Here is a 15,550-nt window from a genome sequence, read left to right as displayed (position 1 = left end):
TTTATATGGAAAGGCAAAAGAACTAAAATAGCTATAGTAATTTTTTGAAAAGAATAAAGTTGGGGAACTCACATTACCTGATTTCCACTCTAAAACTACCGCAATCAAGACACGGATACTAGCAAAAGATAAGGATATCAATTAAACACAAGAGTCTAGAAACAGACCCACAAAAATGTAGCAAAACGGTGTTTGATGGGGAAACAAAGGCAATGCCATGGAGAAAGGACAGTCTTTTCAACACATGGTCATGGAACAACTGGACAAATAAATGAAACTCGACCCAAAATTCTCTTTATACAAAAATTAACTCAAAATGAAACACAGATCTAAATGTAAAATATAAAACTATAATACTTGTAAAAGAAAACATAGGAGAAACCTTTGTAACTTGGATTAGACAAAAACTGCTTATACACAATGTCAAAAGATCCATAAAAAATACAGATACTTTGGACTTCATCAAAGTATAAAACCTCTGTACTTCAAAAACCACTGTTAGGAGGATGTAAAAAGGCAAGCAACAGACTGGAGAAAATCTTTGTAAATCACCTGGTGGACAAAGGACTAGGAAAAACTCTCAACACTAGACATTTAGAAAATTCAGTTTTAAAATGGACAAAAGATTTTGCTTCACCAAAGAAGATACACAGATGGCAGATAAGCATATGAAAAGATATTCAACACCATTAGTCATGAGAAAATGCAAATAAAAACACAGTGAGAAACTGCTACAAACCTATCAAAATGTAAAACAAAAAAACTAACCACACAAAGTGATGAGGATGTAAAGTAACTGCAACATTCTTCATACATTGCTGGTAGGAATACAAAGCAGTTCAGCCTCTTCGGAAAAGAGTCTGCTGTCTTAACAAATTACCACAAACTTAGCTGTTTAAAAACAACACAAATTTATTATTTTACTCTTCTGTACATTAAAAATCTGACCTACGTCTCTCTGGGCTAAAATTATGATGTTAGCAGAGCTGCGTTCTCTTTTGGAGGCTCCAAATGTTAATCCATTTCCTAGCCTTTTCCAGCTTCTTCCACCACCACATGCCTTAGCGTACGGCTCTTCTCCCCATCCTCAAAACCAGGAACTCTTCATCTCTCTGGAGTGGCTTCTGTTGTTAGATCTTTTTTTCCTACTCCACGACTTCTCTCTTTCTCTTTTAAGGACACTGGATTACTGTGGATAAACCAGCATACTCTATTTTAAAGTCAACTGATTAGCAACCTTAATTCCGCTGCAACTTTAATTTGTCTTTGCTATAACCTAGTTTATTCATAGGTTCAAGGGATTAGGATATTTTTATGGGCCCTTATTCTGCCTACCACAGACCATTTTTTAAGTAAACCTACACTTACCATATAACCAGAAAGGAAGACTTATGTTCACACAAAAACCTGTTCCTAGAGATTTATAGCAACTTTTTCAGAGTTAAAATTTTTTTTTAAATTTAAAAACTAACTCAGCTCTCCTTCAACTGGTGAACAAACTGTGGTACATCCCTACAACGGAATACTACCTTCAGCACTAAAACAGAAGGAATTGCTGATACGCTCACAACATGAATACTCAACTGTATTATGCTAAATGAAAGAAACCAGACTCAAAAGGCTAAATACTGAATGATTCCATTTATAGGATAGTCTAGAAAAGAGAGACTACAGGGAAAGACAGTAGATCATTAATTGCCAAGGATTACAGGTGAGGGAGGAAAGGGTTGATTACACAAGAAAGAGCAGCTGCTTAAGGGAATTTTATAGGTGCTGGACCTATACTTGATTTTGGTAGTTATACAGCTCTCCATTTGTCAAAACAACTGTACAAACAAAAACTGTACAGAAACAAAACAAAATTTCATTTCATGTAACTTAAAAATAAAGTTCAAATCTTTTTAAAACAAGGAAAATGAAACATTTATCAGATTGGCAGAAATTTAAAAATCTGACCATGCCAATCTGACAACTCCAAGTGTGGGCAAAGATGATTTATATACCGTTAGCAGGAACGTAACTTGTTAAACTTTAGAGGGTAATTTGGCTGCAGCTAGTAAAGCTGAAAATGCACATCGACCTATGGCACAGCAATTCCAATTAGGGTAGGTAACCCTCACACATGTACCAGAGGAGACATGCACAAAGATATTCATTAAACATTGCCTGAAATACTGAAAAACTGAAAACAACCCTTTCATAGGGGAATGAACTAATCGTTGTCAGTGGTTATTAAAATAAGAGAGAAACGAAAAGAAAGAAAATGAAAAGAATCAATCCTGCTAGATACATACAGGATTTTGAGAAGAATAATTTATTGGTTTGTTTATCTAATAATAGTATACCGTGAAAAGAGCACCGTACTTGGAATCTGGAGACACGTATTTTAGCATTTAGTTCCAACTCTGCCACTAAAAAGCAGTCAAACTATGGGCTACTTAACTCTACAGACCTCACTTCCATTTCCTGGGAAATGAAGAGGTTAAGCTATACAACACTACGATTACTTCCTTACTCAGGAATCCCGTGATTCAATAAATATACAGTCAAATATTATATTCTAAAGAACCTATGTTGAGAAATTATTTCTCCCAGACACCCTGCAATCAGGAACTATCAGAGAAATAGAGCATCTTAGTATACTGATACATAAAATGGATCAAATTTCTTGTTATGTTTGTGTTGAACTTTTTAATCAAGATCATAAGTCAGAAAGAGCATATAAACACCTAAACCCACCATACCGACTCAGGTCACCTTCAAGTAAAACTCTTCCATTTCAATATTCTAAAGCAAGTTAGTATTATAATGAGTCCATCTTTACTTGTCAAGTTCAGGTCTGTCTAGTCAAAAGTCATTTAAATACATAGTAAAATTTACTTGGTCCTTTTTAGCAAAGATAACAATGAATTGCTTTTCGTATGTTTGCCTGTTTCATCTATAAAGATCTTACATTATAATTTAATAGCTTCAGCCTACTACAATTTAAAGAGCCTTTTAAGACTTCATATGCCATGTTCACAGGGAACTAGTAAAAAACCAGTAGTTCATAATCCAAAAAAGCTTACTTAACAATTTCATTACCACCAATACTTAAACTTCAAAGACACCAATAACCACATGTCATTTGTTCCTATTGCAGAATTTAATAGGTTATTAACTTCTGGTATAATCCAAAGGCATAATTAGAATACCACCATTAAAGCATGAAATCACTTTTTTTAAAAATCAGAAACATTAACACCTTTTACCTTGTCGGGAAAAATAAAAATTTCCAAAGTCCCGTTTCACAGGATTTCCAAATCTAAATTCTCACAATTCTAAAGGAGTACGAGACAAAACACACACTTGTATGCTACTTCTTAAAACCTTTCAGCTATCAGATTTTAATTTTAGCGCCAACTGCCAAGAAAAACCTTCCTACCGAAACCTAAATTCGGCACACATTACTGTAAGCCAATCAACTAAACAGAAGGTGAGTTGTTATTATTATTAGGAAGTTACATAATTTGCGCCAAAGATTGTTTAAAGCGTCTTTCATTAAATGAGGGTTACAATCATTTACAGGCTTCAAAGTTCACCTTGCAAACTTCAAGTAAATTATCAGAAACCATTAACGAGATTAGGTTTTTCTTTAAAAGTGGACATAAGGAAGTAGGAACTGTTTATTCGTTTAAAGAACGCAGTAAGCACCGAATACCAGGAGCTGAGTCAGGCAGAGGAACGCTGACTACATTCGTCTCCCAAAGGAAAGTGTTCGTCCCACCGATTTCCCCCGCCGGGCCTTAGAGGGAGTCCCAGGAGCTGTGAACCCCGGGTGCGGGGGAAGCAGAGGGCAGGGAATTCCCTGGCTTGTCCCCCGTAACTTGGGCCGGGCCGGCCGCAGCCCCCGCTAAGATGGTCCCAACGCCAAGGGAGAGGGAGCGGGCGGGGCCGCAGCGTCCCCAGCCGAGGGACAAAGGTTGGGCTCACGCCCTCTGCGACTAGCCGCGGCTCCCGCCGTCCGGGGCAGTCAGCGGAGCAACTCCCGATCCCGCCCGGGCCGAGAGAGCGGCGTGTGGGGGAGGGGACGAGCCCCGCCGCCCCTCCCCCTCACGCGCTCCCCCGGACCTGTTGATTAAGATCTCCACAGACGACGCTGGTCCGCCTCTTACCTCTGCGCCACCGCGGGCCGCCGATCCTCCCGCTCCGGCCGCTCCCACACACTGCACAAACGACAGCTCCCCTGCGGCACTTAAAATACCGGATAAAGAATCCAGAAACTCCCGATTCCCCACCTCACAATCCTTAGACCCCGCCTCCGCCCCACCGCCAGTCGCCGCCGTCGCCGCCGCCAGCTACTCACTCCACCTCGAGACCGCGCGAGACCGGCCCCCGCGGCCGCCGCGAGACCGCGCACGCGCCCCCGGAACGCTGGCGCAGCGGGCGCGCCTATCCCAGCTCCTTCTGGGCGCGCCCCGCCCGCTGCTAGGCTGAGAGGCTGGCGTGGTTCGCCCAATCCCGCGCCGGCGTGGAGAGAGGGCCCACTCATTGGTCTCCTCCGCAGCCCCAGCGGCGGGTCGCGCGCGCTCGCGCACCTCTAAATGAGGTTGGAACTGCTTGGTGCTCGCCGGCGCAGGGGCTGTATGGGGACGTGAGGTTTCCCCGAGACGCAGTCGGATGCGGACTGTTGTCGGGAGAGCCCTTGACCTTCCTCTCCCTCGAGGTCCGTCAGTTCCCAAGAAAATCTGATTCCCCTTGAGGCAACTCCTGTGTCCTGTGAGGCACGTCACACAATCTAACATTTGTTTAAAAAAGAACCACGACATAATTAAACACCTGGATGTGTATAAGTTTCCCGCAGGATTCTCTGCTACCGCAGAAGACGCCAAAAAGCTAGCAGCTAGGACGGAGTTCTGAAAACCAGAAAGGAAGGATGCCAAGGGCCGCAGCAGTTTCACAAAACTTAGTGACCTGGGCCAACTCACATGCAGAGCAAGGAAAGCCAGATAAAGTCTTCAAGATTCCTTAGGAACTGTTACCCCCATCCAAAAAGAAAAAAGAAATTAGTGTGTATGTGACCTATTTGCTCTTATGCGCATAAAATAATAATTCAAGAAGCTTCCTCTAGCTCCTCCACGAGTTTTTCCTTAGCACAGAGTTTCTCAATCTTAGGGCCACCGACGTTTGGGCCAGATAATTTGTTGTGGGGGCTGTTCTGTACGTTGTAAGATGTTTAGCAGCATACCTAGGCTCTACTTGCTGGATGCCAAGAGCACCACTACCCACATTGGTGACCATCAAAATATCTCTAGACAACAGCAAAGGTCCCCTGGGCGGCAAAAATCACCTTCTGTTAAGAACGACTGACCTGGAGCACCTGGGTGGATCAGTGAGTGAAGCGTTTGCCTTCAGCTCAGGTCAGGATCCCAGGCTCCTAGGATGGAGTCCCATATCGGCTCCCGGCTCAGAGGGAGGCTGCTTCTCCTTCTCCCTCGCTTACTGCTCCCTCTGCTTGTGCTCTCTCTCTCTTTCCCAAATAAATAAAATCTTGGGCGGGGGAGAAAAACCACTGACCTACCTGTTCAAAGAAAAGGCCTCTTTAGAAAGATAGTCACTGTTTACCAATAAATTCCAATTGCCTGGCCCCAAGCAGTTTTGCAAAAACCTCCACCCAAATGAACCCTCCAGCTACCTAGACTTGCTTTCCCCAGCTGCTTGGACTCCTCTGTCACAGGACCCCACCCTAATAAAATGATGATCACTATCTGTATGAAATGGCAGCTACTGATCTCAAAATATGTGGAAATGCTTTTGTAAAATGTTATACAAATACTACTTTTAATTTCTAAAGCTATTTTCATTTTATTTTTTTAAGATTTTATTTATTTGACAGACAGAGAGACAGCAAGAGAGGGAACACAGCAGGAGGAGTGGGAGAGGGAGAAGCAGGCTCCCCACTGAGCAGGGGCTCCCTCCCAGGACTCTGAGATCATGACCTGAGTCCAAGGCAGCCACCTAACAACCGAGCCACCCAGGCACCCCGAGGCATTTTCATTTTAAAAGAAGGTTGATCCAATGGCAGATAGAAAATTTATTCTCTACTAAATAGGGACATTCCCCAAATCCCCAAATCATTCAATTTACTGATCTCGTATGCAAAAAATGAAGGATAGCTGAAAGAGTGGAAGATAAAGAAACTGGAGGCAAGGTGATTAGATTTGAGATAGAGTTTTGAACATTACAAGTTCTGTGATCTGATGATAACCACTGGGGTGCATGGCAGGTTTCCTGGGCCTAAATTTTCTCATCTGTAATATAATGAGTTAACTACTTCTTGTTGTTGTTATTTTCTAGTTGTAAGATTCTGGTAGCCTCTGCATATGGAATCTAACATAGATAGTTTAGGGGGGTCAAGAAAACATAATATTCATCTTCAAATAGAATGAAGTGGTATTCTGTGATTTAAAGCCTCCAAAGAAAGTTATTCATTTTTGGCACATGGCAGTTCACCCACTGAGTCACTCTGGCAAATTTGTAACTAAGTATTTTGGGTGAGTAGTAAAAGCCAAACTGTCAAACATATAGTAGAAAAGTCAAGTGTATAGTAGAGAGTAACCATAGTTAAATATCCTTCTGCCTTCCTCATTTTGGCACCTGCTTAACCCACTCTTTGTCAACCATCTCTATTATATGTTTATATAATATAATGTTATATCATTTTATTTCATTCAAGGCTTGGGGAAATATATTAACATTCCATTTCAGCCATTTACAACAGGTCTGAAATCTCAGTTTTCAACCACTCACTATTATATGTAAAATCCTTGACTAAAGCTATTGATTATATCCCTTTGGTTTTATCACTTCTAAGTAAAAGCTGAGTTTCCATAACTGAATAAGCAGCCTAATTTCTTATAATTTTATGAACCAGATGATCAGAAATAATGTAAATTTAAAAAGGGAAGTCTGGTTGGTTCAGTCGGAAGACCATGCAACTTTCAATCTCTGGATTATGAGTTTTAGCTCCAAACTAAGTGTAGAGATTATTTAAAAAAAAAAAAAGAAGAAGAAGAAGAACGTAGATTTTTTTTTTTTAATATAAAAGAGAGGGGAAGAAAGGTTTTTCTTTTTTTAAAGATTTTTTATTTTATTTGACAGAGACACAGTGAGAGAGGGAACACAAAGAGGGGGAGTGGAAAAGGGAGAAGCAGGCTTCCCGCTGATCAGGGAGCCCAATGCAGGGCTCAATCCTAGGACCGTGGGATCATCACGTCTGCCAGCCAAAGGCAGACGCTTAAATGACTGAGCCACACAGACACACCGAAAGAATGTAAATTAAAAGAATACTCACTGATTCATATATGAGAAGTTATGAAAAAAGCAATTAGGGGCGCCTGGGTGGCTCAGTGGGTTAAGCCTGTGCCTTAGGCTCAGGTCATGATCTCAGGGTCCTGGAATAGAGACCCACATCGGGCTCTCTGCTCAGCAGGGAGCCTGCTTCCCCCTCTCCCTGTCTGCCTCTCGCCTCCTTGTGATCTCTCTTTCTGTCAAATAAATAAATACAATCTTTTTTAAAAAGCAATTAGTAGGTATATTAATTAACTACATATCTTAAAAAGTGTTAAATAGATTAAAAAAAGAAAACTAACAAATCATAAACTTCGAATTTCATTGGGTTTAGTTATTATTTTAATGTTATACTATTTCCTAACCTTTCCTAAATCTAGCTGAAAAATAATTGTCTCTAAGCTGAGGACATTATGCAGCTGTTACTATGTGGAATGGGGGGTCCTACTGTCTAAGGTTAGCAGCAGTATCATTTCGTACAGGTCAGTATCATTCAACTCAAATAATACTCACCCATTAATTCAAAAAAACGTATACTGAGTATTTCCTATGTGCTAAGCACTGTGCTATAAGGAATTAAAACACGTGATAGTTCCTATCCTGGAGGAATTTATAGTAAGCTGGGGAAAGGGACAAGACAAGTCCATATAGGTAAAATACAAGGGAAAGTATGGAAAATGAAAATAAAGTTCTCTGTGGATTCAAAGGTAAAGTCTTTTACCAGGAGAAGCTTTACTATTTAATGATGGGAACAGAGAAAGGGACAGGTAATAAGCTATTATGAAAATACACACAATAAAAGGAAAACCAAGATCTTGTGCATGGCTTTAAAAAGATGGGCAAAAAATTTTTATCAATCTGAATGACTGAGTGAAAGTACACAAAGAAAAGCATGGGCTTATTTTGGGAACAACAAGTGGTCAACAATAACTTCAGGGTAGGATATTCAACGTTTAGGATGTTAGTCATTTATCACACTTGCATTGGTACCTTCCTTGGCTGGTCCTGGGCTACGCTGGGGATGAGTAGACAAATAAAACTTGGTCCTGGGGAAATTTGATTTTGAAAAGAGGAGATAGGCAAATTTGGAGCTTGGAAATTTTTAATGAAGAAAAGACCAAAACTGAATGCCAAGAGAAGGAAATCATGTTTGTTCTCCTTGAAAATGGCTGTAAAATTACCCCTATCTTTTCCTCACCAAGCTCCCAATCAAATCCCTGTTTTGTTTGTACAACAAATCTCAGCGGCTGCTTTAATTTGCATTAATATGTGAATACCTGTGACTTGGTAGGGGGTGGTATCTGTGCTGAACTTCAGGGTTGAACTTAAATGCCTCTTTTTTCCTCTCTTGGACCCACTCTGAGTCTTAACTCCACCACTGCTTCAAAACAGCCTTTGTCACTGATTAGAGCCGCTTTGTTAAATGCAAAGGTCAGTGTTGAGTTTTCTCATCTTCCTTATCTGCCAGCAGCATTTGATGGTATGGGGCATTTTCTCCATTTTGTCCTCTGCACTCTGGAAACATCATTCAACCTTCTCTTCCTACCCACTGAACCTCCTTTTCATCTCCTTGCTGGTTCTTTATCTCCCTGAATGCTAACAATTAGAGTGACCCAGGACTCTAAACAGTCAATATTTACTTATCTGCCTGGCTTTGAATCCCCTCTCTATCATTTGGGGCCATTTGATCAAAAGGCAATCACTTAATTTCTCTGAGATTCAGTTTCCTCATTTATAAATTGAGGATAATGAAAGTTGCTACTTCCCACAATGGTTGTGAATACTAAATGAATTATATATGTAAAGTGCTTAAAACAGTGCCCTTCGTGTATGCATTAACAATTTGTCCTTATTCTTTTTTTTTTTTTTTTGAAGATTTTATTTATTTATTTGACAGACAGAGAGAGAGCACAAGCAGGGGGAGCAGCAGAGGGAGAGGGAGAAGCAGGTTCCCCGCTGAGCAAGGAGCCCGATGCGTAACTTGATCCCAGAACCCTGGGATCATGACCCGAGCTGAAAGCAGAGGTTTAATCATCTGAGCCACCCAGTAGTCCCCCTTATTCTTTTTTCAAAAAAGGATTTTATTTGTTTATTTGAAAGAGAGAGAGAGGGAGAGAGAGACAAGCAGACCCCCTGCTGAGCAAAGAGCATGATGCAGAACTTGATCCCAGGACCCTGGGATCATGACCTGAGCCTAAGGCAGACACCTAACTGACTGAGCCACCCAGGCACCTGACTTTTCCTTATTTTTATCAAGCTCTTTATCATTCATTCTCTACATGATTTCATCTGATCTCATGGCTTTAAATTCCATCTATACACTGTCAACTTTAAACTGATCTCTAGCCTGAACTTCTGTCTCAAACTCCAGAATCATACAGTTCACTGCTGACTCAACATCTCCATCAGGATTTCTAATGAACATTGCAAAATTAACATGTCAGAACTTTTTATTTTTGTCCAGTTTTCTTCATTTCAGTATATGGTGATGCTACCTATTTCAGTTATTCTGGCTTTCCTTCACACAGCCCATCCAATCCACCAGGAATTCCTTTTATTTATACCTTTAAGACATACCCAGAATCTAAACACTTCTCACCAACCCCACTGCTCCCACCCTACTCAAAGACATCATCATCTTTCGTCTGGATTACTGCAATAGACTCTTTCCCACCCATAAATTTTCTCTTAATACTATAGCCAGAGTGATTCTGCTAAAATAAAAGTGATATCAAATCACTGTTGTGCTCAATAGTGTATAATCCGACATGATCTCCCTGACCTCACCTTTCTGCTCTTTTCCTTTCTCATTTCAGACCAGCCACACCAGTGATTTTGCTTCTGTTTACATATTCCCACAGCTTCTGCCTCGAAACCTCTGCCTTCAGTATTTCTTATCCCTGAATATCCAATCTCCACATGCCTACTCTCTCTCACTTTCTTTAGGTCTCATTTCAAATGCTCCATTATCTCTCATGCCCTACTCCCAGCGGTCCTTACCCTCCTCCTTCCCCAATTTTCTTTTTCTTTTTTTTTTTTTTTAGATTTTTATTTATTTATTTGACAGAGAGATCACAAGTAGGCAGAGAGGAAGGCAGAGAGAGAGGGAAGCAGGCTTCACACTGAGCAAAGAGCCCGATGCAGGGCTCGATCCCAAGATGCTGAAATCATGACCTGAGCTGAAGGCAGAGCCTTAACCCACTGAGCCACCCAGGCACCCCTTTATTTTTCATTATAATTATTCACCATCTGACATATTATATATTTATTATCTATCTCCCCAAAGTAGAATGTAAACTCCATGAGGGCAAGGACTTTGCTTATTTTATGCATCACTACTTATTTTCACAATTTCCAAGAATCTAAAACAGTATCTGACATATAGATGGTACTTGATAAATATTTGTTGAATGCATGACTTAATGAAAGAAACAGACATAAGTAAGTGGAATAGGGATGAGGAAAAGTCAAAGAAAAAACTTCAGCTTTGTCAAATGTTTGGCTTGTGACTAGCCGATCTTAGGAATAACTTCTGTCTAAACATGACTATTTTTGTTCCTAAGTGGTGGTCTGGGTGGGGAAGGAAGAAGAGAGCATGGCAGATGCAAAGAGAAAAGGGAAAAGAAAACTATTTGCTCATTACCAGCTGCCTCCTATGCTTCATGGTTCATTCCGGCCACTGTGATAATCCCTCATTTAATTAATACAGCTGAAAATTAGAAAGCAGAAAGCTCCTTCAAAAGTCAAAATCAGTTGCACTGACATTTTATTCCTGAACTTCCACCATATCTTGTTTCTAACATCTAACAGATTACTATTATATGTGTGACCCTTTAATGGATGTGTTGGTTCAAAGCATACATACCCCTGCCATGAGACAGCTTTAGGGAAGTCAGTCAGGAACAGTTGCCAGTGGAAATGACAGATCAGATGAAGGAAGTAGTTCTAACCAGGAATTTGCAAAATCTCAGTAGAAATGGATATCTGGGACTTACAAATTTTTTCTCATGGGAAAGTCCTCACCTTTAGAAGGTGAAACCAAAATAAAATGAGAGGGTCAGAGGACCTGTTTAAGGAGGTGAAACAAATTTATAAAGACAAATCAGAGCAGTGGTTGTATGGGGTGAAGGCAGGCAGGAGGGAATTAATTGCAAAGTGGTACAAGGAAAGTGATTTGCTTAAATGAAATCATATAGGATGTATTTACACCCAGTGTGGGGCTTGAAGTCACGACCTGGAGATTACGCATCACATGCTCTGCTGACTGAGCCAGCGAGGTGTCCTCATGTTTTCTTTTTATATCTGACTTCTTTCCCTCAGTAGGATGTTTCTAAGAGTCATTCGTGTTGTTGTTGCACTATTTGTTTTTTGTTGTTATTAGGTAGTAGGAATATACTACATATACACTCTATGGATATACCACAGCTTGTTGAAACATTGACCTGTTGGTGAGCATTCAGGGTGTTTCCAGATGTGGGGCTATTATGAACAAAACTCCTACGGACATTTGTGTACAAGTCTTGTTTTGAATGTATGTCTTATGAACATGTTTTAGTTTTTCCTGAGTAAATATCTAGAGTAGAATTGTTTGGTCATATGATGTGATGTCTTAACTTTATAAGAAACTTCCTGTTTTCTAAAGTGGTTGTTTAGGGCCCATGATGTATGAGAGACCTAATTGTTCCACGTAGTCATCTACTCTTGGTGTGGACTGGCACTGCTTCTTGAAGGACTCTGTTACTAGGTAATAATAGTCTTAGTTGTGATTTTCTTCACCACAGAATCAATTTGTTCCAGATAATCTCTCTCAAGGAGACATTTTCTATTATGAGACAGCCATCTCCAAATTAGAAACTGTTGGTTTATATATACCCATAACTTAAAAATGGCCCTAATGGTGATCCCATAACCGTTGTGTGGAAAACTCCTATTTCACTCTTGATTGTGGAAATGGGAAAAAAATCCTTTTCATTTTTGGAGCAAAGAAAGGAGGAGGAGGAGTTCCCTGGGAGTGTGGGCCAAAGGGAATGGGTAGAGGATTTTCCTGTCCAACAGAAATATGTGAGTCCCTTAAGTAATTTTGTGAGATATTATTTCACAGCTAGCTAAGAAAGTACAAGGAAACAGATGAAATTAATTTATAAATTTTAACCTGATACATCCAAAATATTATAATTTAAACACATTATCAATATAATTATTGAGTTATTTTGCTATTTTTTCATACCAACTCTGCAATATCTGCTGTATATTTTATACTAAAAGTATATCTCAATTCAGATGCTAAATTTTCAACAGTTGAAGTGAAAAAAAAGTAGCCTTACCAAAACAACGTGCTGATGTTTAACGCAAAAAATATTCGACACTGCTTCAATTTTTAAAGTTAAATTTGAATTAATTAAAATTACAAGAGATTTAAAATTCAGCTTCTCAATTGAACCAGCCACGTTTCAAGTGCTCAGTGGTGACATATACCCAGTTGCTACCATATTGGACCATATATTTCTAGAGGTTTGTCTGTGGGACGGGAAGGAGAAGATGGAGCTGAGACGTATTCCTTGCTGTAACTCAGGTCACAATAGTACTATTTGCCATTAGTATGAAATTTGAGATAGATATCTATATATATCTTTTTTCGCTAGCTGCATTGCTTATTTAATTGTAATAAATAATTGTATCTGCATTGTAATCTGGAGTTACAGAGGAGTAACCTCTGTAACTCCGCTTTCACCATCTGTCTGTAAAACAGGAAAGTAATAACAACCTTCAGATTGTCGTGAAGCTGAGAAGGCATGCAAAGCACATGGTAGAATGACTGGCAGCTTTTTGAAAAGGAATTAAGTGGTGGCTTTTAAAAATCCAAACTATTCTTTGGATGGGAACCATGTATAGTTCTTCTTCTATATTTAAAGGAGTAGAAGTGGGGCGCCTGGGTGGCTCAGTGAGTTAAGCCTCTGCCTTCAGTTCAGGTCATGATCTCAGCGTCCTGGGCTCTCTGCTCAGCAGGGAGCCTGCTTCCTCCTCTTTCTCTGCCTGCCTCTCTGCCTACTTGTGCTCTCTCTCTCTCTCTGTCAAATGAATAAATAAATAAAATCTTTTTTTAAAAAAAAAGGAGCAGAAGTTTTTAAAATCCTGTTTGGAAATGGCATTCACTGATTCAGCAAATACTATCTCTCAGGTCAGGTGCTCAACACTTAAAACACAAAGAACACAGTCCCCACCTTCAAGAACCTTATAGTGCTTAATGTTAGAAACAACAAGGTGTTGGGTTAAGGTCCAAGTGAGAAAAGGGAAACCAAAGAGGGTAACAAATTTATCCAACAACCCCAAAGAAAAGAAGCCCTACAGATAAAAATTCAGTTTATGAATTGAAAGCCTTAATAGTTCTATTTCTCTACCTTTCTTTAAAATTGATATCCACAATTACAATAGCCATGATTTAAGAAGTTAGATTGGCATGAACTTAAATGCTCAGTGATTGATTAGTAGTAGCCTTTATTTCTGCCACATGGAAGACACTGCTTTTTTTTTCCTCTTGTGTTGGTTATTTCTTGAGCCATGCTTGTTTTTTAGTTTAGTAGTTTGTATTTATCTGACAAAAAAAAAATGGAAAAGTCAGTTCAATTCAAAGGTCTAAAACATAGAATATTTTAAAAGTTATTACTGGTAAGTATAAAACATTAAAAATGACATATGAGTAAAATAAGTGATTGAAATAAGTAAAATTGCATCTTTAATAAAGCTTCTCTTCTTATTCTAACAATAAAGATCCTCTGGACAGATAAGATCTCATTTTTGAAATCTAGATGTTGAAGTGATGTTAAAGGAAACTCCTTAATTTCTTAAAATTTTTTTTAAAGATTTTATTTATTTATTTGCCAGAGAGAGAGATCACAAGTAGGCAGAGAGGCAGGCAGAGAGAGAGGAGGAAGCAGGCTCCCTGCTGAGCAGAGAGCCCTATGCAGGACTCGATCCCAGGACCCTGAGATCATGACCTGAGCCGAAGGCAGCAGCTTAACCCACTGAGCCACCCAGGCGCCCCTAAAATTTTTGTTTTTAACAGCTATTTCTGGAGTGCCTGGGTGGCTCTAACCCCTGTGCTGACGTTACATTTTGATCCTTGAAAGATTCTAGGGCAGAAACCACAGCAAACCCTCAACATCCCATTCCACCTCTATTGTTACGACAATAGAAGTAATAAGATTCCCTGCTCAAAGATCCAATTTGTTGACAACTTTTTGTGCAAGCGTCACATCTGTCCTTTATAGCTACAGTGACTTGTAACTGTAAAAAAAAAAAAATTACCTTTTGGTTGTCTTACATGTTTTTTCCCATTGGCCTTTTCTTTTCCTGTTTTACTTTCCTTTCCTCACATCCATTCCTCTGAGAAAAGGGGACACAGATGAGGTATGAGATTGAGGGAAGTAGATTGACATAAGAGGAGGAAGCCAGAGGGCAAATGAAAAATAGTGGGGAACATGGAAAAGAGAGAGGGAAGTGAGGAAGAAAGGAAAAAGCCAGAAGCAGGAGAGAAAAAAAGCACAGAAGGAGAGACAACTTAATTTGGTCTTAAATTAAAAAATGTCTTTATTCTTTCCAATGGAGCCCATTGTTAAATTTCACAAACAGCTTCCCTTTTTGGGTCCTCCCACCCTTTCTCTTTTTAGACCGTGTTTCATAAACAGAGACTGAACCTGGCTGCTTAGGATTTCAAGGAATCTGATTTGCAATATTTCCCAAGAAAAGTGGAAAAGAAAGATGGGTTTGGATGGAGAGGACATGCCCCAGAGTACATAAGCAATTTCCCCTGTGGTCTTTCTCAGCTCTCTATCTTTTGTCTAATTGCCTACCATCTTGGGAAAATACCATTGGACCATAGGTAAACCTAAATTTGGGCTTCCCACAAAGAGATCAGCAGAGCTAAGGAGAGTAAAACCTAGATAGGTAAGAAATTAAAAGTCAAGAAAAGGGAGAGATGGACCCAGATCCAGAGAGACAGTGCCAACCTGGACTATGCCTTGTAGCCTGGTCATAAAAAGAGCACGTGTGCAATGCCCCTCGATGAAGCCTTACTCAGAAAGGAGAAAAGTGTCAAACTGCTGAGAGGTTTGAGACATGAATAAGAGACCATGGTCTCCAGGCATGGGTGTAAAGGAGTTGGGTGATGGTGAACCTGAATAGGTTAAAGGTACCATTTTTGTTTGTTTGTTTAATTGCTACG

At 39.9% G+C, this 15,550-nt stretch overlaps 1 protein-coding gene across 9 annotated transcripts in view; it reads right to left on the bottom strand.

The window, feature by feature from the left end:
• PALS1 (protein associated with LIN7 1, MAGUK p55 family member) overlaps positions 1-4,374 on the bottom strand; it is a 76,211-nt gene extending 71,837 nt beyond the window's left edge. For 8 of the 9 annotated variants that reach the window (XM_046008228.1, XM_046008229.1, XM_046008227.1 and 5 more), the window contains exon 1: positions 4,155-4,374. The gene's annotated coding sequence lies outside the window, so the exon portion shown is untranslated. The remainder of the gene's footprint in view (positions 1-4,154) is intronic. The other variant, XM_046008233.1, reaches the window with a different exon arrangement.
• Positions 4,375-15,550: the final 11,176 nt, after the last annotated feature.

The sequence above is a fragment of the Meles meles genome, chromosome 6, assembly GCF_922984935.1.
Source record: "Meles meles chromosome 6, mMelMel3.1 paternal haplotype, whole genome shotgun sequence".
Classification (NCBI taxonomy): Eukaryota; Metazoa; Chordata; class Mammalia; order Carnivora; family Mustelidae; genus Meles; species Meles meles.
The sequence above is the reverse complement of the archived record's forward strand: the minus strand, read 5'-3'. Positions and strand labels throughout refer to the sequence as shown.